General features: G+C 54.2%; 1 long non-coding RNA gene and 1 pseudogene across 1 annotated transcript; both read left to right on the top strand.

Annotated features, from left to right (window-relative positions):
- Positions 1 to 8166: 8166 nt before the first annotated feature.
- On the top strand, positions 8167 to 8960 carry LOC130266686 (uncharacterized). Its single transcript, XR_008842941.1, has 3 exons — positions 8167 to 8203; positions 8390 to 8437; positions 8849 to 8960. It is a non-coding gene; the product is annotated as an uncharacterized LOC130266686 (long non-coding RNA).
- A 1695-nt stretch (positions 8961 to 10655) lies between these two features.
- On the top strand, positions 10656 to 18160 carry LOC130266684 (nicotinate-nucleotide pyrophosphorylase [carboxylating]-like; annotated as a pseudogene).
- Positions 18161 to 26897: the final 8737 nt, after the last annotated feature.

Raw genomic sequence — 26897 nt, forward strand, 5'->3', positions numbered from 1 at the left:
TGCGGCACGTCCAGGGGGCCCTGGGAAAGGGGATCAAAGGAAGCTCAGGACTGGGCCTGGTGGGACCGCAAAGAGACACAGGGTCCCCAGACCCACCAGCCCACGGCTGCCCCCGAGCCAAGGAGGAAAATCCCAGAGATCCCAACCCAAAGGATGTCCTGCTCACCAGGAGGAAAGAATCCTGTCCCGGAGCCATGGTCGTGGTCACAAATCCAACCCTGTGTGAGATGCAGAAAGCATCGTCTGCCAGCCTGAGCATCTGCCAAGGGGCACAGGAAGATGGAGAAGAGCAGGGCCATGCTGAGCACAGCCACCTTCATCTTCCTCTCGCTCTGGGAAGTGCTGGCTGAGGCTGCAGCAGGGCAGGAGCACCTTTATCCCTGCCAGGACTCCTCCCTGCACCCTCCCTGACAGCACCAGGCCAAAGCCCGGCTTGGCACAGCACTCAGCCCTGGCCACAAGCCCAGCCCTGGCACAGAGTCCATCCCAGCTGTGGCACGGATCCAGACCCCATGCCCAGATCCCTGCAGCTTCCTGCAGGGCCAGCGGCCCCTGGAGGGGACTGGGCACCCAGGGGTCCAAGGGGGACAGGCAGGAATCCAAAGGCAGCCGGGTACACTGTGGGGACAACCCCCATTCCAACACAATCCATCCTCCAACAGACCCCAGCACCACAGCCCCCATCTCCCGGTTCCCCTCCCCTCCCCGAGTGCTCCTTGCAGGACACCCCAGAGCTGAGCCCAGCCCCAATTCTGATGAGGCAGAGCAGGATTGTCCCTGTTCCCACTGCAGCCCCTGGGCTCAATGGGGTGCACTGACCCCTCTTCTTGGGGTACCAGCACCCCAGGATCAGGGAGAATGGGCAGGTGGGAGCACAGCGGGGTCCTGGACCATGGCAGCAGCTGGAGCACTGGGATCTCCAGTCTGTGCAGGTGCCCTGGGAGCACTGGCCAATGGTGGCACTGGGACACCAGGGCTGGCCTTGTGGCAGTGCTGTGGTGGTGGCACTGCCTGGCTCCAGCCCGTTCCTGACCCTGCAGCCCCAGACTGCTGTGGGCCCCCAGGGGAAGATCCCCTGCCAGAGCCCGGCACAGGCATGGCCACCGTGTCCTGCTGGATCAGCCCAATGCTGCTGTGCTGAGCTGGCCCAGCCATCGGCTCCCAGGGCTCTGTGCCCAGCAGGGCTGTGGCTCCAGGCTGGGCTGGCACTGGGACACAGCTCCCACAGCACCCCTGGCCCCAGGGATGGCCCCGTCTTGTCCTGCCCTTGTCCCAGCGCTGGCCCTGAGCTGGGGCTGACCTTCCCAGCCGATGGTCCTGCGCTGCTGTCCCAGCTCAGAGGCCCCTGTCAGGGTGACCCCGAGGGCACAGATCAGTGACAGTCCCTGCCAGGGCTCCCAGGAGCTGCCAGGACCTCCATTCTCCACTGATATTCCGGACATTTCCAGGAGATGTTCCCTTCTCACAGGACACTGACCTCACAGATGGGACCTGTTGTGGCACAGGTCAGAAAATTCTTCAGGTACCTGACTTGACTGTTTGTGTTGGATTTTCCTGAGGAGCCAGCAGTGATGTGGAAGATTTTCCTTTTGTCTTGGTGCTTTGTGCCTTCTTTGTTGGAGAACTGAGAAGCCTTGATCCGGGTGGGGCCCAGGGACATTTCCAGCCCCTGCATACAAAAGGTGCCATTCCAGATTTTCTCAGCTGGGCATTCATGGACTCTGCACAGACGTGCTCCTATTTCCAGATCGGCAACAGAATGGAATATGGAAAATTCCCGGTTTGGTGTCTGATGGAGAGATGGGTTAGAGAAGTGTCCAGGGGGGTGTGAGGTGCAGCTGCTGTGGCCTGGTCTGGTCCTTTCCTCTCCCTGAGCAGGACAGTGAGCAACCTGGGAAGTTTCTGATTTTTCTGCCATCATTTTTTCCACACTCAGCTTCCAAATCAGTTTCTGGTCTGCCATTCTCCCCAGGCTGGGACCACAGGGAGGTTTTGTGGTAAGTCATGGGGGAAAAGAGGAGCCTGTTCTCCTCACACTGACATCTCCCTTCTAAATTTTCCAGAGCTCTACAGTTCCCAGACTCCCTCACTAGCTGTTGTGTGGGGGGCACAGGAGTGGAATAAGGGGTCTCAGTGCTGTTGCACTGGTTTGGCTGGGAGAACTGGCTGGTGAACAGTTGCTGGCCATAGCAATGCCTCTCCCCATCAGTTTCCCCAGCTGTGCCATCCTCCTGTTCCTGCTGCACTCCTGACAGGTGGGTTTGGGCTGCAGTAGCTGAGTGGCTTCACCTCCATTGGGACCCTCCAGGATCAAGGCTCCTTAATTCTCCAGCAAACAAGGCACAAAGCAACAAGAGGAAAAAGGAAACTCTTCCATGTCACTGCTGGCTCCTCAGAACAATCCAACACAAACATGCAAGTCAGGTGCCTGAATGATTTTCTGACCTGTGCCACAACAGGTCCCTTCTGTGAGGTCAGTGTCCCGTGAGGGGGAACATCTCCTGGAAATGTCACGGAATGTCAGTGGAGAATGGAGGCCCTGGCAGGGACTGTCACTGTCACTGAGCTGTGCCCTCGGGCTCACCCCTTTGAGCTGGGACTGGATCATCCTGGAAGTAAAACCAGGGACCCTTGGGATTCACTGTGGCTCAGAAAAACCTCCACTGGCTTCAGAACCTAAATCAAGTTTGGATCACCATCCAGTGATGCCCAGCTTGGGTCTCATGAAAATACTTCTCCACGCACCCATGCAGGCAGAACACAAAAGCAGAGCACTCTGTTCCTGTCCTATGGACTGCTGGAATGGTTCAGAAGTGGATGGCAATTGGGAAGGACTGCAGGACTGCTGCCCCATTCCCAACCCCACTGTCAATGCCCATATCCCCAGCAAGGGATCCCCAGCTGGGCTCTGTACCCTCAAATTTCTTACTCTTGGCCCCAGTATCTGGCATTGGAGTAACCAGCTGATAGTTTGCTCTGCAGAGAGTGGCTGAAATCTTTTTGCATCTCTCCCAAGTCAGCCTCTGCTTTCATGGATCCTTCCTGGCTCCAGGGCAGCCAGTGCAGCCAAGGGCCATGGTGTGGTGTTTGTGTGTGTGGAGATCCAGAGCTGCCCTGTTCCCCTCCCAGTGTGTGGAGCAGGGGCAGGATGGGCCCAGCTGTGTGAGACAGAGTTGGTGCTGGGCTTCCTTCCCTTGGTTTGAACCTCATGACACTCCCTCCCTCCTGATCTCGCTCAGGTTGAAGACCCAGACTGTTGGAGGTGACAACCTTCAGAGGGACCTGCCTGTGTTTCCTCACCTTGCTGACCACAACTGCGCTGCTTTGGGGTGGGGCAAATTCCTGGGTGTGTCTTCCTAAAGAGCTGGTGAACCTTAGGAAAACCTGGAAACCTCTTCTTGAGAAGCACCACCAGGAGGATTGTGGCCTCACAAGAATGTTCAAGACACTGAAGAATTGTTGGAATCAGGGAAAGCACACCTACAATGGAGGCACAGGTGGGGCAGGGGCCATTCTGTGTGTCCTCATCTGAAAACATCTTGGAGGACAAAAGGCAAAAAACGGGAAATTGGGAATTATCTCCATCCCCAAAGCACAGGGATGGCCCAGCACAGAGCTCCAGTGCCTGACAAAGAACAAGGCCAGGATTTTACAGCACTTCCCAAAAAGCCCCCACAGAGCACAGCGACTGCAGCCCAAACCCACCTGTAAGGATTGCAGCAGGAACAGGAGGATGGCACAGCTGGGGAAACTGATGAGGAGAGGCATTGCTATGGCCAGTAACTGTTCACCAGCCAGTTCTCCCAGCCAAACCAGTGCAACAGCACTGAGACCCCCTGTTCCTCTCCCGTGTCCCCTCCTCTCCCCCAACACTACAGCTAGTGAGGGAGTCTGGGAACTGTAGAGCTCTGGGAAATTTGGAAGGGAGATGTAAATGTGGGGACAACAGGCTCCTCTTTTCCTCCCTGTGACCCACCACAAAACCTCCCTGTGGTCTGTCCTAGTTTGAAGGACAAGTGTCTGCCAATAAAGGCAGAAGCTCTTATTTGAAATAGAGAATGTAAGTCCTCTCCCTCCCAAGTATTGTAATTGTTTGAATCAGGAACTCTAAGGCAGAGATAAGGGGGTAGGAATAACAGCTCTTTATTAATATATCTAACCAGACAAACAGAAACAAGAGCATGTATGAAAATTAACAACAAAACAGAACAAATAATTCAGTTCCAGTCCTTTTTTCAGCCGCAGACACACTCTGCCTGCTCTCGGTCCCGGTGGTGAAGACGGGGCAGAGCCCACACAGCTGTGCAGGTGGCAGATGGGAGCAGAGCGGGGGGAGGCAGCAGCGGCCGTGCTGTGTCTCAGGTGGGAGCAGGGTGGAGGGACAGCTCCCCGCTCACCATTTGAGTCCTGGTGGTCAGCTGTGGTCTCAAAGGTGGTAGGCTGGAGCAGGGCACATGCAGAACAATGTCCCACAGCAGAGAGAGCCTGGCTCTCTGGCGTTCTAACCGCATGGGCTGAAGATGGCAGTCATTCCCCTCCGAGCTCGCCTGTGAGAGAGCAGTGCCGGGAAACCAGCCCCCACCTACCCCTTTGTCTAGAGTCCTGCAAAGAGCATGGGCGCAACACGGCAGGCTCCCTTAGCATAATAATGGGAAAAATTCTTTAAACTGGGACAGTAAGAGAACAAACCCCAACCCTTAACATGGCCACAGCCAGAGGAGAATGGCCAAGCCAGAAACTGATTTGGAAGCTGAGTGTGGAAAAAATGCCAGAGAAAGGATGGCAGGAAATCAGAAACTTCCCAGGTTGCTCACTGTCCTGCTCAGGGAGAGGAAGGGAACAGTCCAGGACAGATCAGCTGCACATCAGACCCCCTGGACACTTCTCTAACCCATTTATCCATAAGACACCGAGCCAGGAATTTTACATGTTCCGGTGAGCTGCTGATCTGGAAATCAGAGCACATCTATGCAGAGTCCATGAATGCCCAGCTGAGAACATCTGGAACAGCACCTTTTGTGTGCAGGGGCTGGAAATGTCCCTGGGCCCTCCAGGACAAAGGCTCCTCAATTCTCCAACAAAGGAGGAACAAAGCAACAAGAGGCAAAAGGAAAATCTTCCACATCACTGCTGGCTCCTCAGGAAAATCTAACACAAACAGTCAAGTCAGAGGCCTGAAGGATTTTCTGTCCTGTGCCACAACAGGTCCCATCTGTGAGGTCAGTGTCCCATGAGAAGGGACCATCTCCTGGAAATGTCACGGAATGTCAGTGGAGAATGGAGGCCCTGGCAGCTCGTGGGAGCCCTGGAAGGGACTGTCACTGATCTGTGCTCCCTGACAGGGGCCTCTGAGCTGGGACAGCAGCGCAGGACCATCGGCTGGGAAGGTCAGCCCCAGCTCAGGGATAGCGCTGGGATGAGGGCAGGGCAGGACAGGGCCATCCCTGGGGCCAGGGGTGCTGTGGGAGCTGTGTCCCAGTGCCAGCCCAGCCTGGAGCCACAGCCCTGCTGGGCACAGAGCCCTGGGAGCCGATGGCTGGGCCAGCTCAGCACAGCATTGGGCTGATCCAGCAGGACACGGTGGCCGTGGCTGTGCCAGGGCTCTGGCAGGAGATCTTCCCCTGGGGGCCCACAGAAGTCTGGGGCTGCAGGGTCAGGAATGGGCTGGAGCCAGGCAGTGCCACCACCCCAGCACTGCCACAAGGCCAGCCCTGGTGTCCCAGTGCCACCATTGGCCAGTGCTCCCAGGGCACCTGCACAGACTGGAGATCCCAGTGCTCCAGCTGCTGCCATGGCCCAGGACCCCGCTGTGCTCCCACCTGCCCATTCTCCCTGATCCTGGGATGTTGGTGCCCCAAAAAGAGGGGTCAGTGCAGCCACATTGAGCCCAGGGGCTGCAGTGGGAACAGGGACAATCCTGCTCTGCCTCATCAGAATTGGGGCTGGGCTCAGCTCTGGGGTGTCCTGCAAGGAGCACTCGGGGAGGGGAGGGGAACCGGGAGATGGGGGCTGTGGTGCTGGGGTCTGTTGGAGGATGGATTGTGTTGGAGTGGGGGTTGTCCCCACAGTGTCCCCAGCTGCCTTTGGATCTCTGCCTGCCCTCCTTGGCCCCCTGGGTGCCCAGTCCCCTCCAGGGGCCGCTGGCCCGTGCAGGAAGCTGCAGGGATCTGGGCATGGGGTCTGGATCCGTGCCACAGCTGGGATGGACTCTGTGCCAGGGCTGGGCTTGTGGCCAGGGCTGGGGGCTGTGCGAAGCCAGGCTTTGGCCTTGGTGGTGTCAGGGAGGGTGCAGGGAGGAGTCCTGGCAGGGATAGAGGTGCTCCTGCCCTGCTGCAGCCTCAGCCAGCACTTCCCAGAGCGAGAGGAAGATGAAGGTAGCTGTGCTAAGTATGGCCCTGCTCTTCTCCATCCTGCTGGGCCTCCCGGCACAGAACAAGGTGAGACTCCAAGGCCATGGGCTGGGCTCAGGGCTGGGGCACTTCCCAACCCAGGGGCTCGCCGGGCTCCCTGGCCCCAGCCTGTGCCGCTTTCTCCTTGTCATCATGGCCTCTGTCCTTCCCCTTACCGCAATTCAACTCCCGCTGCCAGAGCCCGGCTTCCCCACGGGATGCTCCAACCCGGCTCCTCCCTGACAGGGCCCCAGAGCTTTCCTGTCCTGCTCCCTCCAAATTCCGTCCTTTTGAGTCTTCCCATGCCATGCCATCCCATCCCATGCTCATGGTCCCCTTGGGCACCTCCCTCCCCAGCAACTCCTCTGTTTCCCACACAAGGACAAAGGCCAATCCTAAAATGAGCTGAAGTGGGACCAAGATATCCAAACTCATTTAACAGCAGACTAGGCTGAACTCGGCCAAACTGGGATGAACTGGTCCAGTCCCAAGCCAGGCTGAAATGGCACAAACTCGGAAATGCCCCCCACCCTCCTCCTCCCCTCACTCCCCGTCCCCTCCAGATGACTCCCAGTGTCTTCTCTCCAGTCTTTGCCATCCGTTCATTGCCTTTCACCCTGCAGTGATGTTCCCAAATCCCTGTCACCCTCTGCTGAGAGCAGTGGACAGACAAGGGCAAGGGATGCTGGGGACACCTGTGTCCCCCCCAGCCCCTCAAGGGCCAATCCTGACCAACCTTTTGCTCTCCTTCCCCAGGCCATGGATGGCAGTGGTGAAGCTATATGTGCTGGGGTAAGTCCTGGAGCTGGGTGCACCAGTGTGGGAACTGGGGGGGGCAGTTTGGTCACCCCCAGCCTTTGCTGGGACTGGGGACACCCCAGTGACATCTCATGGTCTCTCCACAGGAAGGTGGTGGCATTTCTAATGGCCAGGTGAGTACCCTGAGTTCTTCTGCTGGGCTCAGACTCTCCCCTCTCATGGCCATGACCCTCCAGGGCATCCCAGTGCACCCCAGTGCATGTCTGTACACCCCAGAGCTTCCCAAGGCTGCCCCTTCCCCAGGGTCCCCATTGTATTCCCACCCATCCCAGTGCACCCCAGTCACCCCCAAAGAGCACCATGGCCAGTCCTCTTCCTCTCCTCTTTCCCTTTCCCATTGCCCATGACAGTGGTGTCCCCAAATCCCCCTCCTGGACTCCCAAAGCCCCTCCCAAACCCATCAGTTTTGGTCCTCTGCCCCTGCTTTCTTCTGCCCCCACCCACCTCCCACTTCAGCCCCCACACCCCCCCACTGGAATTCCTGCCTCCGCACCTGCATTCCCCCATTCCCATCCCTTCAAACCCCCAGCCCCATCCCGTGGGGCCCCCAACTTCCCCCAGTTCAGTGTCTTTGGGTCCCTCTCCCCGCTCTGTTCCCTCCTCCTCGGAGGCCCCAAATTCTCCTTGTTTTCCTTGTCCCCATCCCCACCGTGGTCCCTGCAGGAACAGGCATCAGCTGGAACTGGCTGGGGTGGGACTGGGGGAGCACAAGGGATTTTCCTCCTCAGATTGGGGCTGCCATGGGGCTTGGGGACACCTGAGTCCTGCAAGGGCCATTCCAGACTAAACCTTTGCTCTCTGTCTGCAGACAGCTGTAGGAGGAGTTATAGGTGGATGCATTGTGGTAAGTCCTGCAACTGGGGCACCAGTGTGGGAACTGGGGGCCAGTTGGGCCCCCCCATGCCTTGCTGGCACTGAGGACAGCCCAGTGAGCAGTGACATTTCCCATCTCTCTGCAGAAAAAGAATGGCGTCCAACGAGTGAAGAGGTCTGAGGTGCGTACCCGCAGTTCTGCTGGCCCAGAGCTTCCCTTGTCCTGGTCATCTCCATCCAGTTCATCCCAGTGCACCCCAATGTGCCCCAGTACACCCCAGTATGCCCCAGTATCTCCCAACATGCCCCAGTATCCCCCTGTGTGGCTCTAACCCCACCTTTCTCCCCTGCCCCCCGTGGCTGAGCAGGTGCAGCTTCAGCAGGAGTGATGTCTGGCTGCTCCTCTGGATGCCCTGGTGAGAAATCTTGGGGGATCTCCAGCCCCCCCAAAGATCCTCATAGAACCCTGAGCCCTCTGGGGTGGGTAGAGCTTGGGAACATCAGAGGGACATGGAGGGGTCTGTCCCTGGTCCGTGTGCTGGGGTTAGGTGGACAGAGCTGTCCCCAAGGCTTTCCTTGCACTGGGGAGCTCTGGGCACACCCAGTGTCCCTGTGAGGGCAGTGAGGGCTCTGGGAGGTTTTGGGATATTCCAGGGTCAGGGGCTCTGGGAACCACACGGATCTCAGGAGCCAAGTCCAGTCCCAGGTGTGTGTGAGGCTCCAAATCCCTTCTCCTGCTGCAGGTCCCTGCAAAGAGAGGGGTGGGGACAAGGTCCCTCGCATGTTCCAGTGGACACCGGTGTCACGATTTGGGCTCTGCCTTTCAGGCCTGGAACTGGTGGTGACACCCAGGTCCTGTCCCCGTCCAGCAGCATGAGGAGATGATCATGTCTGGATAATCTCCCTGATCCCCTGAGAGCCCTGAGAATTTCCCCTGAATAATCAATAACCCCTGCAGCAAAACAACTCTGTGTGTGCATGTGTGCTTGTTCTCATGTCTGTGTGTCTTCCCATGTCCCTGTGTGTTCCACATCCCTTTCTGTTTCCATGTCCCTGTGTGTTCCTGTGTCCCTGTGTGTCCCCATCTCCACGTGTGTTCCCATGTCCATGTTCTGTGTCCCTCTGTGTTCTGTGCCCCTTGTTCGCCCCTGCGAGTCTCCACTCCCCTCCCCACCATGACCAGAGTGACTCTGGGGTCCCCTAGGGGTCTCTCTCCCTTCCCTCCTCACCATGTGCCCTGGGCAGGGAACACTCAGGGGACAATGTGGGGACACCCAGGGAGGACTCCTGGGGGCTGGGGAGGCTCCACTGGTGCTGGGACTGAAGAGCAGCAGTTGCCCATCCCAAACACTGTCACCACCACCACTATCATCATCACCATCACCACCATGCCCTCCATGATGCCCCTGTGTCCCTTCAGTGTGTTCCCCCATGTCCTCCCCCACTGCGACCCACCCTCCTCCCCCACCTTCCACCCCCTGTCCATGTCCAGTGTGTGTCCCAACCCCATGGTGACCCCCAGATGTCCCTGACAGACCCCCAGACTGTTGGAGAACCAATCCCTGCCCCATATGTCCCCTGTGTCCACACCCCATGTCCTCCTGTGTCCTCATGCTGTCCCTCATGCCCCTGTCCCTCCCAAGGTGACCCCTTACTGCCCCATAATGTCCATCCTCACCTGTCAGAGAGCCAGATGGTGCCCTGGGTAAACATGTGGCTGATGGGCTCCATCCATCCTGTGTTCCCACCGTGTCCCCCCATGTCCCTTCCCATGATGACCCTCCCAATCCCTTCCCCCATGGTGATCCCCAATGCCCCCTTGTCCCCCAAAGCCAGTCAGAAATCCAGTCACAGGCCTGGATCCCACCCGGGTGAACATCTGGCTGATGGGCTCCATCTGCCTCTCCACATCCCTGCTCTTCATCATCCTCTCCATCCACACCTCTCCTGTCAGAGGGGAGCAGGGGGACACAGGGGGGACTTGGGGAATAGTGGCCACAGGGACAGCTGGTGCCCATGGGGTTAGTGGTCATCAACATGGCATTCATGGGGATATTGATGGCCTTGGGTGGGCTGGTAGCCATCAATATTATGGTCATAGCGCTTGGTGGCCACTGAGATGATAGCCATGGACACACTTGATGGCCTTCAGGGTGGACATCATGGGGCTGGTAGGCATCAAGATGTGGGTCTGGGGGCCATGGGGAGTTGCTAGCTGTAGGGATTGGGGTGTGTGGCTGATGGTGGAGACAGGAACGTGACACACACACACACCGAGTTCATGCAACAACAGCCCCGTTTATCGATGTGCACTCTCTTTTATTGGGGCTTGGAATTTCCCATGCTTACAAATATGACTGGTCAAAGATCTGAACTCTGCCATCTCCATGGCCAATTATCCGGGTGTATTCCCAGTTCAAAGGGATTGTCTGGGTCCCCTTATTTGAACTTGAATTCAGCCTTTCATTTTAAACTTGGGGACTTGTTTACTTCTTGTTCTCCAATGAGCCAGGCTGGTCAGGGTGGTGTCTGCTATGGCCAAATTGTTCGTGCAGCTCTAGCCCAGCTACAGCTGTCACAGTTGGCCATGGAGGGGTTGGCTGCCATCAGTTGGTAGCTGTGGAGTTGGTGGCCATGGGTCTGGTGGCCATGACTGTGGTGGCCATGAGTGGGGAGTCTGTGGCCATGGACATTGGGGTGGTGGCCATGAAGATGGTGACCCTCAGAATGGTGGCCATTTGGTTTGGTGGCCATGGGAGTTGGGTTGGTGGCCAAGGGGGTTTGATGTACCCCAGGGGTTCCCCCTTTGTCCCCCAGTGCCTCCTGATGATGCCCAAGCTGATGCCATTGTCGCTGATTCCTTGGCTGATGGTGCTCAAGATCTCGTTCCCCATCGTCCTCCTGGGCAAGACCCTTCAGTTCATCGCCAGGAAATACCTGGAGTGGCCAGGGGGCAGGACGTGTCCCCATGTCCCCATAGCCCCCTGTCCCAGTGTCAAGGTGTGACTTGGGTTTGCCAACCTTAATATATTTAATTTCTTTTAGAGACGGGACCCAGGAGTAGAGACAAGGCAGGCTTAAAACTTAGAAAGGTATGAGAAGAAATTTATTAATAACACAAAAAAAAAATATTCAGAATAAGATCCCTAGATTGTTCCCTCCTCCCCTTCATTCAACATTTCTTACCAACAAACATACAGAGAGCACTTCAGTCAGTGATACATTCAAATAATCAGTTCAGTTCACTTAAGAGAGAAAAGTCCCTTTTTGGTTATGGCTTAGGTGGCGTCTTCACCTTCACAATCCACATCCGCCCGGGAAAATATTGCAGATTATGACTCTCCTCCCATTCTGTCACAGTCCTTCCAGAGCTGTGCAATGGGTTATGTTACACACATGGGGTATTACTTTTAAAGGCAGGCTGCTGAAAAACAAGATTCTCTTCATCTCCTTCACTATCAAATGTCTCTGTCCTTATTCCAGTCCCAGAACAGAGAGAGCTCCAAATCTCCAAGACAAAAAAAGTCTTCTTCTCAAGCACCCCAAACCTCCCCAAGTATATTTCACAGTTTAAAGGAATTTTAGTGAAGTCACAATCCCCTTAGCCCACAAAAAAAAGGTTTTCAGCTACTTACCAGTTTGCATCTTTTCAATCTCTTCCAACCAGGAACTTTATTCTGCTGACCTTTGTAATCTCGATGCTTTCATTTTTCTCATTCAGGGAATGCTTAGGAGATTGAGGATCTTATTCAGGCATAAAGAAGTTACAATTGTATACAGATCGTGAAGAAACAACACAGGCAGCTGGAGGCTTCTTATCTCAGAGCAAGGAGGGGAGGGGGGAAGGGAGAGCCTTTGGTGCCGAGCTGGGCCCCCCGCAGAGTTGGGGCACCAGGCCGGACTCCAGGCCAAGCCCAGAGCCGGGCCGCAGCCCCCGGCCGGTGACCACCACCCCCAGAGACCAGAAGCCGAAAGAGAGCCAGCATACCTGATCCACTGTGATTTGTGAAAGCGAAATAACTTTTCATTGGTTTTCTGAGCTGTCCATCACCAAATCAGCTCTCTGATTGGTGCCAGCAGCTCACAAGGGAAGCTCCCAGAGACAGGAGAGCCACTCCCACTTCCTAGCCTCATGGAGCCTGCTCTGAGGTGAATCTTCCCCTCCCCCCAAGTACGTGAAACCAACACACCCAGCATCCCCAATCCCCCATTCCCATGGGCCCATGTACCCCCTGAACCGTGCCCTCTGCCCACAGGTCACCTCCGTGGTCATCTTCACGGTCCATGGTCACCTCCAGCTCCTCCCTGTCCCCTCTCTCTTGCGTCCTGTGTCCCTTCCACCATCTCCAGCTGGTCTTGACCATCTCCATGTCCCCACCACCATCTCCCTGTTCCCTCCTCATGTCCCATCACCATGTCCTGTTCACCTTGAACATCTCCACATCCCCCCTCATGTCCTCCCCTTGTCCCCACCACCTCTCCACATTACACTGCCCATCTCCATGGCCCCAGTTCTATCTTCCTGTCTCCCCCACCTCCTCCCTGTCCCCTCCACATGTGCCACCACCATGTCCTGGTCACCTCCATGATCTCCAGGTGTCCTTGACCCTGTCTCCTCCCTCCCTGCTCCCTCCACCATCTCCTGGTCACCTCAACCATCTGATCCCTCTTCCCACCACTGTCCCCACCACCATCTCCAGGTGACATTGACCATCTTTGTGTCATCTCCACGATCTGCTGTCACCTTGATCATCTCCTCCTGGTTGCCTACCTGTTGCCGTGGAGAAAGATTACGGAGCGGCGAGAAAACACAGCAACAAGACACTCTCTTGCTTGGTGCAGGAAAGCAAGAAAGAGCAATTTATTAAAAGAAGCCATTGCCTTAAATAAGGCAGTTTGTGCAAAACAAAATACAGACAGATCATTGGGCAGAGAGAGAGAGAGACACCTCTTGTGCCAGGCTTTCCCATGGATTTTGCAGGTGCTTATCTCTGTTATGATTCTTTCTCTTATGTTTACAGTAAAGGAAAAGTCTCTAGCTTGGGAAAAATCCTAGCTGAGGCTGAGAAAGTTTCATGGCCTGAGAAAAATACTTAGAACTAGAGAAAAAGGCCTGACAGCTTTTGCCAGGCCTTCAGCAGTGTCCACACCTACCCATCCCCATGACCCCACCACTATGTCCATGCCCCTCTCCATGTCCACAATTCCATCTCTGGTCTCTTGTCTTGACTCTTGTCCCTGTCCCCACTGTCATCTCCATGCCCCCTCTGCTGTCCCCTCCACCATTGTCCCCAGCCACTTTGATCTCCTCCCTGTCCCCATTCCCCCTGCCATGTCGTTCTTATCCCCTCTCCCCCATCTCCATCTTCTGCCCTCAGCCCAACCTTGTCCTGCCCCTCGGCCCCAGCCCCGCCCACAGGAGCACCACTGGCACTGTCACCAAACCCCTGGCACTGTCACCTCCTGTCACCCTCACCTGCCTGTCAGTCACCCCCCGATGCCACTGTCAAAAAAGGGAATTTCTCCTCCCCCATCCCAAACTACCTGGGGTTTTTTTTTGGGGGAGGTGGGGACCCTCTAGGCAGCCAATCACAGCCCGGGGTTGGGCGTTGGGGAGAGGAGGGCCACGCCCCCCCAGGTAAGAACCTCCCGACCCCCAATTCGGGCTTCAGTCGCCTCCAACTCTGGACAGGTCAGTGGGGCTCCCCTCCCCCACCTGGGAGTCTCGGGAATGGGGGGGGAGGGGCGGGTGATGTGGCCACTCCGGACCGGACTTTGGACCCCCCTGAGCTGGGGGGCAAGGGGCAGGAGGAGGAGAGGGACCTGCATTTGTGGGATGGGACCCACATTTGATCTCCTTCCTGGACCCCCAAATCCACCCCCTCCCCAAAAGCCCCCCTGCACCCAAAAATCTTCACCAAAATACCCTTAGGACCCCAATATCCTTTCCAGGACGCTCCGATGACCCCCAACCTCCCCCCAGGACCCGCCCAAAATCCCCTTCCCAGGACCCAATGACTTCCCAAACCTCCCCAGTACCCCAACATCTCCTCAAGGACCCTCCAGATATCCTCAAAACCCTGAAGATCCACTCCAAATCCTGCTAAAGAGCCGCTAAAACCCATCCCAAAATTCTCCCAAGGCCCCAGTATCCCCCAGACCCTTTCAAGAATGCCCCAAATTTCCCCTTCCGCACCTCAATAACCCCCAAATCACCTCCAGACCCAAATATCTCCCTGAAAATCCTTCCCGGATCCCAATATCCCCTCAAGGACCATCCTGTGACACTCAGCCCCCTCCCCAGCATCCCCTCAAAACTCCCCCAAGGACCCCCCTATTCCCCAAACCCCTCAAAGGGAACCCAAATTTCCACCTCAACCCCTCAATAGCCTGAACTGGGGGAATCGTGTGTTGGGTAACTACATTTTGGTGTTTGTAGTTTAGGGACCCCCGAATTTGGGGCCAGAAAACACCCTTGAATTGGGGGCTCTGGAGAGAGAACCCTGATTTGTGGGGATCAATCAGGGCAGGAACCCCAATTTAATTCACAGACAGGGGGAGCCCCCCATTTTACCCTGCCCCCATACTGGGTCTGAGGGATCAGGTGTCACTCTGGGGCTCCCAAAAACCAACCCAAATTTCCCCCTCAATACCTCAAAACCCCTCCAGACCCAAATATCTCCCTGAAAATCCCTCCCAGATCTCAGTATCCCCTCAAGGACCCTGCTGTGACCCTCAGTCCCCCCAAGCATCCCCTCAAAACTCCCCCAAGGAATTGGTGTTTGGGAATTCCCAAGGACCCCCATATTCCCCAAACCCCTCAAAGAACAACCCAAATTTCCCCCTCAACCCCTCCAACCCCCTCCAGACCCAAATATCTCCCTGAAAATCGCACCGAGGAGCCCCAAACCCTCTCAGGGACCCTCCTAGGGCGCCAACAACCCCTCCACAGGACCCCAAATGCCCCCGGATGACCCCAATCCCCCGTCCCGCAGCCTCTGTCTCTCTGCCCAGGCTCCCCCGGACCATGTCCCGCTCGCCCCCAGCCCGGGGCTGGGCCCCCCCGCCGCCCCCGCACCGCCTGCGCTCCCTGGCGCGCTCCTGGCTGGACGAGGACGCGCCCTGGCCGGACCGACGCGGCGGTGGCGACCGTGGGGGACAGCGCGGTCCGAGCGCAGCTGCTCAGCAAGGGCGGGGGGGACTCGGGGGGCGTCCTGGCGGGGGCCCCCCTCGCCGAGGCCGTTTTCGGGGTGTCGGGGTGCCGCCTCAGCTGGAGGGTGCCCGAGGGGGCGGCGCTGCCCCCCGGGCAGGTGTTGGTGGCCGAGGTGGAGGGTCCGGCCGCGGGGGTGCTGGCAGGGGAGAGGGTCGCCCTCAATATTCTGGGGCGCTGCAGCGGGGTGGCCTCGATGGCCGCCAGGGCTGTGGGGGTGGCCCGGGCACAGGGATGGCGGGGGTCGTGGCGGGCACCCGAAAAACCACGCCCGGGTTCCGCTTGGCGGAGAAATACGCGCTGGGGGTGGGGGGGGCGCTGACCCCCACCGGGGAGGTTTGGGGGGACTCCTCCTCCTCAAGGACAATCACCGAGCGCTGGCGGCGGCAGCGGGGGGGGCTCGAGCAGGTGAGGACGCCAAAATTAATGGGCAGTGGGGGAGGGTCTTGAATTGGGGGGTTCTGGGTGTGGGGGGGACTCCAGAATTTGGGGACTCCTGGATTATGGAGTGCTAGGCGGAGACTGCGGGGGCAGCACCCCAGTTTTTGGGGAGATTGAAAGGGGGTTCCCTTGAATTGGCGGGTTCTGGGTGGTAAGCATGACAACCCAAATTTGGGGGTGGGGGATGGGGGGAATATAAGGCTTGGAGGAAATGGGGCTTTTGATGGATGGGGGCTCGTTTTTGGAGGGAACGATGGTTTGGGGTACCCCCATCTTCGAGGGTGGTGGGGAAGTGCCAATATTTAAAGAGGGTACCAATTTTGGGACAGACTCTTGGATTGGGGTATTCTGGGTGTGGACTGCTGTGGGAGGAGCCCTGAATTGGGGGGGATGGGTGGGGGGGGTCCCAGTTTGGGAGGGAAATTGGGGGTAACCCCTGCATTGGGGGGGATCATGTGTTGGATAACTCTTAATTTTGGTTGGGAGAACCTCAACTTTGGAGGCAGCAGACACCCTTGAATTGGGGGCACTCTGGGAGAGGACCCCAGTTTTTGGGGGGACAGTGCGGGGACCGCAGTTTAAGTGAACGACTGGGGAGCCCCCATTTTACCCTGCCCCATAGTCGGGCGTCGCTCTGGGGTTCCCCTTGACCCCCCCTCTTCCCCAGATGATTTTGGGGGTGCGCCAGGCCGGGGGCTTCACCTGCCGGTTGGGGGTCGAGTGCTCGAGTGCGGACGAGGCGCTGGCGGCTGCTGGGGCTGGGGCTGACATCGTCCTGCTGGACAAGCTGGCCCCCCCCAGGTGAGCCCCAAAGTCGGAGAGGGACCAATAATGGTGGGACCTCAGCTGTGGGCTGGACCCCAAAAATGGGAGATTGGACTCTAAAAATGGGGATAAACCCCCAAAATGGGACACAGATCTCCCGAAAAAGGGGGGTAACGCCATAGATTTGATCTCTGCCCTCACCAGGTGAGCTCCCAAAATCTGGCAGGGGCTCCCAAGAATAGGATGACCCTCCAGGTGTGAGGCTGGACCCCAAAATTGGGGGTTGAGAACCTTTAAAATGCGAGGTAGACCAGTGAAATGGGTTGAACACCCCAAAAATTTGGGGTTAACCCCATAGATCCAGGCTCTTCTATCCCCAGCTGAGACCCCCAAAACTGAGGAGACTAGAAAAAATGGGGAACATCCCAGGGTGAGGCTGCACCAGTCAAAGGGGAATCTGCTGTAAATGTGGGGCAGCCCCAAAAATACGAGGGGGAATCTCAATTTTGAAGGGTCAGAGGGTTGGGTAATCCCAGTTTGGGGGATTTTGGGTGAAGGGACCCTGGACTTGGGGAGTTTAGGTGGGGGGACTGTAATTTGGGGGTCAGTTGGTGGGCAAATGCCTGGATTGGAGGATTGGATGGGAGACCACAATTTTGGGGGATTCTGGTTGGGAGACCTGCCATTTGGATTGGAGAGCCCAAATTTGGGGTTGCCTGGAGGTCAGTGCCCCCAGTTGGGCAGATGTTGGTTGGAAAACCCCTGTTTTTATTGGGCTTTGGGTTTAAGTGGGATACCCGTTGATTTGGAGGGTTTGGGGGTGGACACCCCAATTTTGGAGCTCAGGGGGTGGAGTAATCCCTGAATTGGTGTTTTCTTGTGGGGGGGACCCAAACTGGTAGATTTGGGCCAATTTGGGGGATTCTGCACTGTGTAGCATCCATTGCACATCCATATGTGCAGCATACTCCCAGATTTTGGGGAGGGGGTGCTCCCTGCTGACAGGGTGTCCCCCCCCCAGGAGCTGCACGCGGCGGCGGCACAGGTCAAGGCTGCTCATCCCGGAGTGACAGTGGAGGCCAGCGGGGGCATCGTTTTGGGGACCCTCCCTGAGTTTCTGGGGCCCCACATCAACGTGGTGTCCATGGGGTGTATGACCCACAGCGCCCCCCGCCCTGGACTTTGCGCTGCGGGTGCTGGAGCCCTAAAATCCATCCCCTGAGCCTAGGACCCCCAAAATCCAACCTAGGACCCTAAAATCCTGCTCTGGAATCCCAAAACCCAACCTGAAATGCCCAAATCCATTCTGGGGAGGGTGAAACCCACCATGAAACTCTGAAATCCACTCTGGGAATCCTCAAATCCCGAAGGCTCCCCCACTGTGAAGTCAGGCACTGAGTCCTCCCAGTCACAAGGGGGCGCCAATTCTTGAGAGCTGCTCACATCCTGGGACACACAAAAACCATTTTGGACCCCAAAATCTGTCTTGGAACCTCCTGAATCAACCCTGGGACCTTAAAAGTCCACTCTGGGGCCCTCCAGAACCCATCTTGGGACCCCCAAATTCCCCCCGAGACCCCCACAAAACCCACTCTGAGGATCCCAAATCTCCATCCTGGGCTCCTCCCACTCACCTCCCCCCTCTAAGCTGGACCCAAAATGCCACCCTGAGATCTCCCCATCCCCATTGAATCTTTGTACCCGCAAATAAATGCTTACCTCACCTCCCCACTTGTCCCCTCAGTTTTTTCAGGGGTCCAAGCTCCATGTGGGGGGGAGGGTCAAGACCCAGTTTGAGAGGCACAGGTCCCAGTCTGAAGAGCTGAGACCCTAGTGTGAGGATCCCAGATCCTGCTGGAGGGTGCAGACCCCATTTTGGGGGCACTAGATCCCAGTTTGAGAATCCCAGACCCAGTTTAAAGAGCCCAGATTACAGTTTGAGGGTCCCTGACCTCAGTTGAGGAGTCCAGGACCTGAACTCCCAATGTGAGGCAGGTCCCAGATCCCACTTTGAGGGTCCCAGACCCACCAGCATCGCACCTGGCCCCACCAGGGTAAGCTAGACCACATGATGCCACCTAATGAGGTGTCTATATCCAGCATACACTAAACTTAGGTTATACAAGAATTGTTATTCCTTTTATCTCTCGGTGCCCTCGAGCCCCACATTGGGCACCAAAATCTGTCCTGGTTTTAAGGACATGTGTCTGCCAATAAAGGCAGAATCTTCTCTTTGAAATGGAGAATGTAAACCCCCTTCCTCTAAATTATTATAAATTTGAAATTAAGGGGCTCTCAGGCAATAACATGGGAATTAGGAATAACAGTTCTTTACTGGGTGAATTAAAATAGAAATACAGTATTACAAAATACAATCCCAACCCTGACAGAGTCAGAATATAACCTGACACCCTGTCAGTCAGGGTATTGGTAGCAGTCTGATCAAATGGTGGCTACAGCCCCCTGCAGTGGCAGGTGTGGTTTAGCTGAAGCAGTGCTCCTGTAGGAGGGTGCAACCTTCCTCCAAAAGTCCAGGGATGATGTAGAAAGGTCCAATTTTCCTCTGGAATCCAGTGGAAAGAAGGATAATTTGCTGTCCAAAAGCTCCATTTCTCTCTAGGTAGGAAAGGCTTGGTTCCTCCCACTGGCTGGAGCATCTCCCAATGGGATGATGTAATTTTATCAGTCATACAGTGGGACTTAATGGCTCAGCAGCAGATGATATCTTTCTGGTGGGAGTATTGGTTGTGGAAAAGGTGAAGATGATTTCCCCATCTTGTCTTGAAGATGGACCATTAGCAGATGGTATGTGCCATGGAGATAAGGAATCACTACCCCACCCGGTTTTAACAGATGGTGATAGAATACACATTTCTGGCCACATCAACCGAAAACACCAATTTGGTCAGATATGCCACATGGTGTCAAGATGGACCCGTGGTTCTGTGCGGTCCCATGGTTTCACATTGGCCTCTTGGTTTTACAAGACCTCATGATGCCAAAATGGCTCCTTGGTTCTGTAAGGTGAACAATGATCCATTTGTTTTGTTTGGAATCATCATATCACAAAGACCATTGGTTCCATGAGGCTCCATGATGTCAAAATGGCTGCTTGGTTCTGTTAAGCCGCAAGGTGTGACAATGTCCCTGTTCTATGAGGCCCCATGGTGTCACAATGGCCCATTGGTTCCATGAGGTCCCATGGTGTTACAATGGCCCCTTGATTCTATGAGCTCCCATGGTGTCATAATTTCTCCTTGATTCTGTCAGGACCCATAGTGTCACAATGTCCTCTTGGTTCTATTAGGCCCCATGGTATTACAATGGCCTCTTGGTTTTGTTAGGTCCCATATTGCCACCATGGCCCCTTGGTTCTTTTAGGCCCCATGGTGTTCAAAATGGCCCTTGGTTCTAGGATCTCCCATGGTTTTCAAAATGGCCCTTTGGTGCTAGGAGGCCCCTTGGTGTCACCATGGCACCTTGGTTCTGGTTGAGGACATGTTGTAACAATGACCACTTATTTCAGATATGCCACATGGTATCACAATGGAGCCCAGGTTCTGTGAGGTCCCATGGTGTTACAATGGCCCCTTGGTTCCACAAGCTCCCAAGGCATCCCAATGGATCCTTGGTTCTGTTTGGCCCTATGGTGATACAATACACCCTTGGTGCCATTAGCACCCGTGGTGTCACAATGGCCCCTTGGTTTTGGTTGAAACCATGGTGTGACAATGGCCCCTTGGTTCTGTGAGGCCCTGTGGTGTCAAAATAGACCATTGATTCAATGCGACACAATGGTGTCACAAAAGCCCCTTGGTTTTTTTAGGCCTCATGTTATCACAATGGCCATTGGTTTCGTTAGGCTCCATGGCGCTTAAATGACCCTTTGGTTCTATTAAATCCCATGGTGTCACAATGGCCTCTTGGTTCTATGAGGCATCATGGTGTCAGAATTGGCCCTTGTTTCTATGAGGCCCCATGATGTTAAAATGGCATCTTAGTTCTATGAGCCTCCATGGTGTCACAATGGCCCCTTGGATTTCTGACGACCCATTGTATTCAAAATGGCCCCTTGATTTATGACCTCTCATGATGTTCCAAATGGCCCCTTGGTGCCATGACGCACCATGGTATCACAATGCACCCTTTGTTCAATGAGGGCCCCTGGTGTCACAATGGTCTCGTGGTTCTATGTAATGGTTCTGTGAAGTCCCATGGTGGCAGGGTTGCACATTGGTTCTGTCTGGCCTCATGGTGTCACAATGGCTCATTTTTGTCCCCAGGCCCCATGGTGTCACAATGGCATCTTGATGCCATGAAGAGACCTGCTGGTGTCACAATGGCCACCTGGTTCTCTTAGGTCCCATGGTGTCACAATTGTCTCTTGGTTTAGTTCGGCCCCATGGTGTCAAAATGGACTCTTTATCCATAAGGCACATTGATACCACAACAGCCCCTCGTTTTGGCTAGGCCCCATGGATTCACAAAGGCCCCTTGGTTCTATGAGGCCCCATGGTTTCACAATGAGTCCTTGGATTTTTCAGGCTCCATAGTGTCCCAATGGCCAAATTCTTCTGTTAGGCCTCATGGTGTCAGAATGGTCATGTGTTTCTACGCAGTCCCATTGTGTCAGAATGGACCCATGGTTATGTTTTGCCTCATGGTGTCACCATGTACCCTTTGTTCCTTTCAGCCCCATGGGTCCAAAATGACCCATTTGTGACAGACAGCTCCCTTGTGTCACAATGGACTCTTGGGTCCATGAGACCCCTAAGTGCCACAACGGTCCCTTTTTTCTAGGTGCCACAATGGTCCCTTTTTTCCCAATGGTGTCACAATGGCCCCTTGGTTCTATGAGGCCCTGTGCTGTCTCAATGGCCACTTGGTTCCGTTAGACCTGATGATGTCACAATATCCCCTTGATTCCATGTTAGTGAAATACAACATCTCCCCATTTTTTGTTTAACAAAGCTAAAGGAAAGGAATCAGGTTAATTTTGATTCAGAATATGAATGCGCCCGCCACTTACAGTTTGTGGGAAAATTAGACTGGTTTTGGTTTTTCAACTCTATGTGGTTGACTACTGAGGTAGAAGGAATGAGACCATTAATAGCTTTGAAAACCAAGCAACGAAGGATCCCAAATGCCATTATTATAAGGAAAAGAACAACAAGAAAAAAAATAATTGTTTTAACTATGGAAATCCACCACCCTGTGAGTCCTCATCCTTTGAACAGGTCCTTGAACCAATCCTCGGATTCTTGCTTCACTTGTCTGATCAAGCTGTTTATGCTTTGGAGGGTAGCGTTAGGAGCTTTCGAGGTGAGGTTCATGGATTAAAGTCCTTTAAATTCCTGGCACTCGTGTCCATGCAGTAGCAGGAGGAAGTCTATGGCGGCACGATTTTGGAGTGTGATCTGCCTAGTAATTTCCTCATCTTCTAGGAGGGAGCTGATGGTGATGAATGTTAAGTTTGCCTGTTTGACCGCCCAGCTCTCTCAGTGGCCCGGTTCACCTAGAACCTTGGCTGCTGTGACCCATGAAAGGAAAAGGGACACAGCAACTCTTTTTGACTTCACCCAATGAAAAATTTCAAAATTACAGTTTGGATCCAATTTGTTAGCACTTCACTTCTGGATTTTGTTAGCGGATTTGTTTTTGTGAGTCCATTCGCCAGTTAAGGTTTAGTTGGGTGCCAACAGGGACAACAACCCGAAGGTACGTGGCCCTCCTAGTAGCCGAGAAGGGATCCCTGCCCATGCCTGATCTCCACAAATCAAAAACTATCCCTTAGGGAGGCTTTTGGGACTTGAAAGATTTGGGTTGTCTGCTGCAACATGGTTTAGGGTATTACACCACTGTTTAGCAGTGAATTCCCCATGATATTGCAGTATGTTGTGGAACTCTTTGGTGCTGGAAGGTTTTGGGATGACAGTAAAATGAATGCAGTGTGGTGCGAGGGAGGATCCCAATAGCTCTAATTCTTGGGGTTCCTGGGCTGCTTTGGGCAAGTTTGGCAGCCAGTTCTCTATGGGGTTCTTAATAATTAAAGGTTGCTGCTGATTTTTGTATGGTTGGATGCTGTATAACTCAAGAGCTTTGTAGGACATACATGTGCTAAAGCTGGCTGGATATTCTTGAGCTTTCAATGGGATTCCTACCAGGCAGGTGGACACAGAGTCTTTTGCTGCTGCGTGGACAGGCATATGTTTTCCTGTTGAAGCATTTGTGCCAGGCTCACCCAGATGCTTTGACATGACTGAGGGATGATCCACGCAGCTGCCAGACTGTTCAGCATTAATAAGATGACAAGTTGGATGGGGCTCATCACAGGGTTGAGTGGAAGGTAGGTTTTCTCTAAAAGGGAAAAACAAACATTTTTAATGCATGTAAAAGTCTCTGTTTCTGTTGGAATGTAGCCACATTTAGGATGATTTTCTTTCCGCTTTCTGGTGGCGTCTTCTTTTTGAAGCAATGGCTACTTGCTTCTCATCTCCTCCTGGAGCTGGATTTTTGGGAACAAAAGGTTTGACCCAGCTCTGGGGAATCCACCGAGGGCCTGAGGGGGTGGCTACGCATGCATAGTCATGGCCCCAGGTAAGAAGTTCATAGGGGCCTTTGGTTTCCTAGGTTTCTGGGTCCCTAATCAAGACTGGTGGACGTTGGGACAATTTGAACTGATTACCACTGTTAAAGTGACGTACCACAGGTGGACTGTGGAGAGTTAGGGATATGTGTGTGGAAGATATCGGAATGTATGGTCAGAAAGGACCCCCTCCCGCTCAGAGTCAGACCCTCGCTCTGGACCTGGCCGCACCCAGCCAGATGTAAGCAAAAGGAAATGACACTAACTGCCCAAGCTATAAAGACCCTTGTGACCCCTCAATAAATGCCATTTGCTGTCCACCAGGTTGGTGTCCAGGAGCATATGGACTGAGTAGCTTGGAGTTAGGGCTGCCATGCTGGGCTTGAACCAGGTCGCCATGCAACAAGTGGTCCGAAACCCGGGAACGGCCTGGGATTTGGGGGTCTCCTGGACGAGAGCCGGCGGCTGCACAGCTGGACTAGTGCAGCGGGGGAGACATCCCCAGACCAGCGAGGAGCATGGATGATATCGCAAAGGTCGTAAGTGAGATCCACGGGCAGTGGGATTTTGATTGTAAGCTAAAGGATTTTATTCTCGCGGTGCTGAAACTGATAAAGATAGAGGCTATAGAAAGCCCGGTAGATATTCTCCATCCGGAGATATGGGATAAATGCATGATGGCTCTAGCCAAGGAAACCATGTCCTCCGGCTCAGGGAAAACACTCAAATCGTGGGGCAAAGTTATCCAGGCTCTGCAAAATGCCTGGCAGGAGCAGGAAACCTGGAAAGCCGCGAGAACTTGTTTATTAGCTACGCCGCAGCTGGGGATCAAGGCCGCTACAGAAACCGTGGAGGCGTTTGAACCGGTCGAGAGGCCGAAACCCCCTCAGCGACCCCCGAGTCTAGACTCACCACCATCGGAGGGGGGAGAGCGCGCATGGGCATTGTGGCAGGGGCTAGCAGAGGAGGAGTGGAATGCTGCTACAATATCAGAGCTCCAAGCGGCTGATAAAAAGGCCCACCCACCATATGTGTTTGAAAATGGCGCCGGACCGCGTAGTGGGGGGTGGAACAATGACACGGGGGACGGAAATGCAGAAGACTCGCTGAGCAGCGCAAGCACAGGCGAGCAGGGAAGGAGGGGCTACCCCCATGACGGAGCTTAAGACAAATCAAAGAGCTCATTTTAAATCAGGTCCTAATAAGGCAAGAACCTCCCCCAGCAGGAGGCGGGGGGATCCCAGGGGGAGAGAACGGCCCAACCTCCAGAAGCAGGGGCGGGGTCAGAGCCCGAAAAAAAGGCTCAGTACCCCAGAAACATCCAGTCAGTCGACTTCCGGCTCTGACTGACTGGAGCTGGGATGGGTGGCTGGAAAGGTGGTCAGAGGACGAATCTGACACCGACTGGGGCTTTAACAAAAAGGAAGCAGCGGCTTATAAGATCACTAGCTGCAACGCTCCTGCGTGGGTTAAGGGGATATCAGAGAAAGATTGAACTCCGCTTACAGATTGGCGTAATATAAAAATAGCATGCACGGAGTGGGCCCCATCAGCCACACTGGTGTTCCCGGTTCGAGTGGGGGGGGCAGACGGAAATCAAACAACCTATTCACCAATAAATTTGAAAGACGTGCAGGCAATTGTTAAAGCGGTTGCAGACAAAGGAATAAATTCTGCCGCAGTTTCCACACTCATTGATAGCATTTTTGGAGGCAATGATATGCTTCTCTTTGATATCAAACAGACTTGGAGGCTGATCTTTGATGGGGCGGGGATGATCATTTTTAAACAAGAATGGGAGGACAATTGTGCAAAGCAGCTAGCCTTAGTAACGGGGGAAAACCATCCACTGCACGGCTCCAGCATACAGAGGCTAATGGGCACAAACCCAGCTATGATCACCCCACAAGCACAGGCAGAGGGCCTGTGGGCCCATGAGGTCATAATAACAACCCGTGCAGCCCAAAAAGCCATCCGTGCTTCTTCTAAACTAATAGTCAGACCATCACCATTGTCCACAGTAAAGGAGAGTAAGAATGAAAGCTTCACTCAGTTCATGAACCGCCTCCAGGCAGCATTAGATTCCTCTGCATTACCTTCAGAGGTGAAGGGTCCTGTGCTAGTAGACTGCCTACGCCAGCAATGCAATTCATCCACCAAGGACATTTTAAGATCACTGCCACCTGGGTCCAATATCGCAGCCATGATCAGACATGTTGCAAAGGAAGAACACCTAGCTCCCATCCAAGCAGCAGTTTGCACTGCAATAACCAGTGTGATAGCATGCTTCAAGTGTGGCCAGGCAGGCCACGTGGCAGTAAAGTGCCCCCAGTCAGGACACCCACCAGCAGCTGCTCCACCATGCCAGAGTATATATATTGTGAATATTAGGGGTGTAAAACTATTGTGACGAGCAATAAATGAAAACCACAACAGCCTGATAAGTTCCTGCAAATTAAGTATACTCCCCATGGCTGTCCCAAACCAAAATTTAATATAAATGGGTACGAGATCTTGCCCCAAAGCAAGAAACAACACACTTGCACAGGCTACATAATGACAATCCTGCAGCCGACCCATGATGGCTGGGCCACAGGCAAAGTGTGGACAGCATTTGTTCATCTTTCGCTCCGCATCTGGGCGAACATACAAATTATCAGGTTCCCACCTTCAATATCCCAATCAGTCAGACCCAATCCAGTTCTTGCACTGAGTAGACCCAGGAAAGAGATTGCAGCTAACCACAGCTCTAGCCACAAAAAACAGATGCTAAAATCTACCTCCTCCCCATCCAATATCTTAGCCAAACCAACCCTCTCCAATCCATTCCTACGCTTGTTAAATGCTACCTTTTTATCGTTAAACCAATCCAACCCGAACCTCACAGAATCATGCTGGTTATGCTATGATGCACAACCCCGTTTTTATGAAGGTGTTGCCCTCGATCTCCCATTCTTATTTTCAAAGTCACACAGTCCACGCCAATGCAGATGGGACACCCCCCGGAGAGGCATTACCCTAAGCCAGGTCACGGGCCAAGGCAAATGCTTTGGCAATGCAACCTTGGCAATGCAGATGGGCAACGTCTGCCTGAAATTCGTCAAACTCAAAGGGGGGAAGTTCCAGTGGGTGATCCCAGCTGCATTGAGAATGTGGGTCTGTCAACGATCCAAGGTAAGCCCATGTGTACTCCTTAACTAATTCAATCATTCTACCAACTTTTGTGTCCAAGTTTTAATTGTCCCCAGAGTCCTGTATCGCCAGGAGGAAGAAGTGTACCGCTTGTTCGAGGAACCCAACCGGCTCCACAAGCGAGAAGTAATAATGGGCATCACCATCGCAATGCTCCTCGGTTTAGGAGCTACCGGTGCTGCCACAGGCGTCTCAGCCCTTGCAACACGACATCAAGGACTGGCCCAACTGCAGATGACTGTCAATGAGGACTTGCAGAGAATTGAGAAATCCATTTCTTCCCTAAAAAAATCCCTTTCCTGACTCTCAGAAGTCGTCCTCCAAAACAGGCGAAGACTAAACCTTTTGTTCATGCAGCAAGGAGGCCTGTGTGCCGCCTTAAAAGAGGAATGCTGCTTTTATGCGGACCACCCCAGAGTCGTTAGAGACTCCATGGCCGAACTGAGAGACCAACTAAACCTCAGAAAAATGGACAGAGAAGCTCAACAGAGTTGGTTTGAATCCTGGTTCAACTGGTCCCCATGGCTCACCACCCTAATTTCTACCCTAATAGGCCCACTATAATCTTACTAACACTAATCTTTGGGCCTTGAATACTAAACAAATTGGTGCTATTCCTTAAAAAGCATTTAGAAAGGGTTAACATTATGTTCATCAAACGCTGACAATTACCTTAAGGAGT

The sequence above is a fragment of the Oenanthe melanoleuca genome, unplaced genomic scaffold (assembly GCF_029582105.1).
Source record: "Oenanthe melanoleuca isolate GR-GAL-2019-014 unplaced genomic scaffold, OMel1.0 S147, whole genome shotgun sequence".
In the NCBI taxonomy this organism is placed as follows: domain Eukaryota; kingdom Metazoa; phylum Chordata; class Aves; order Passeriformes; family Muscicapidae; genus Oenanthe; species Oenanthe melanoleuca.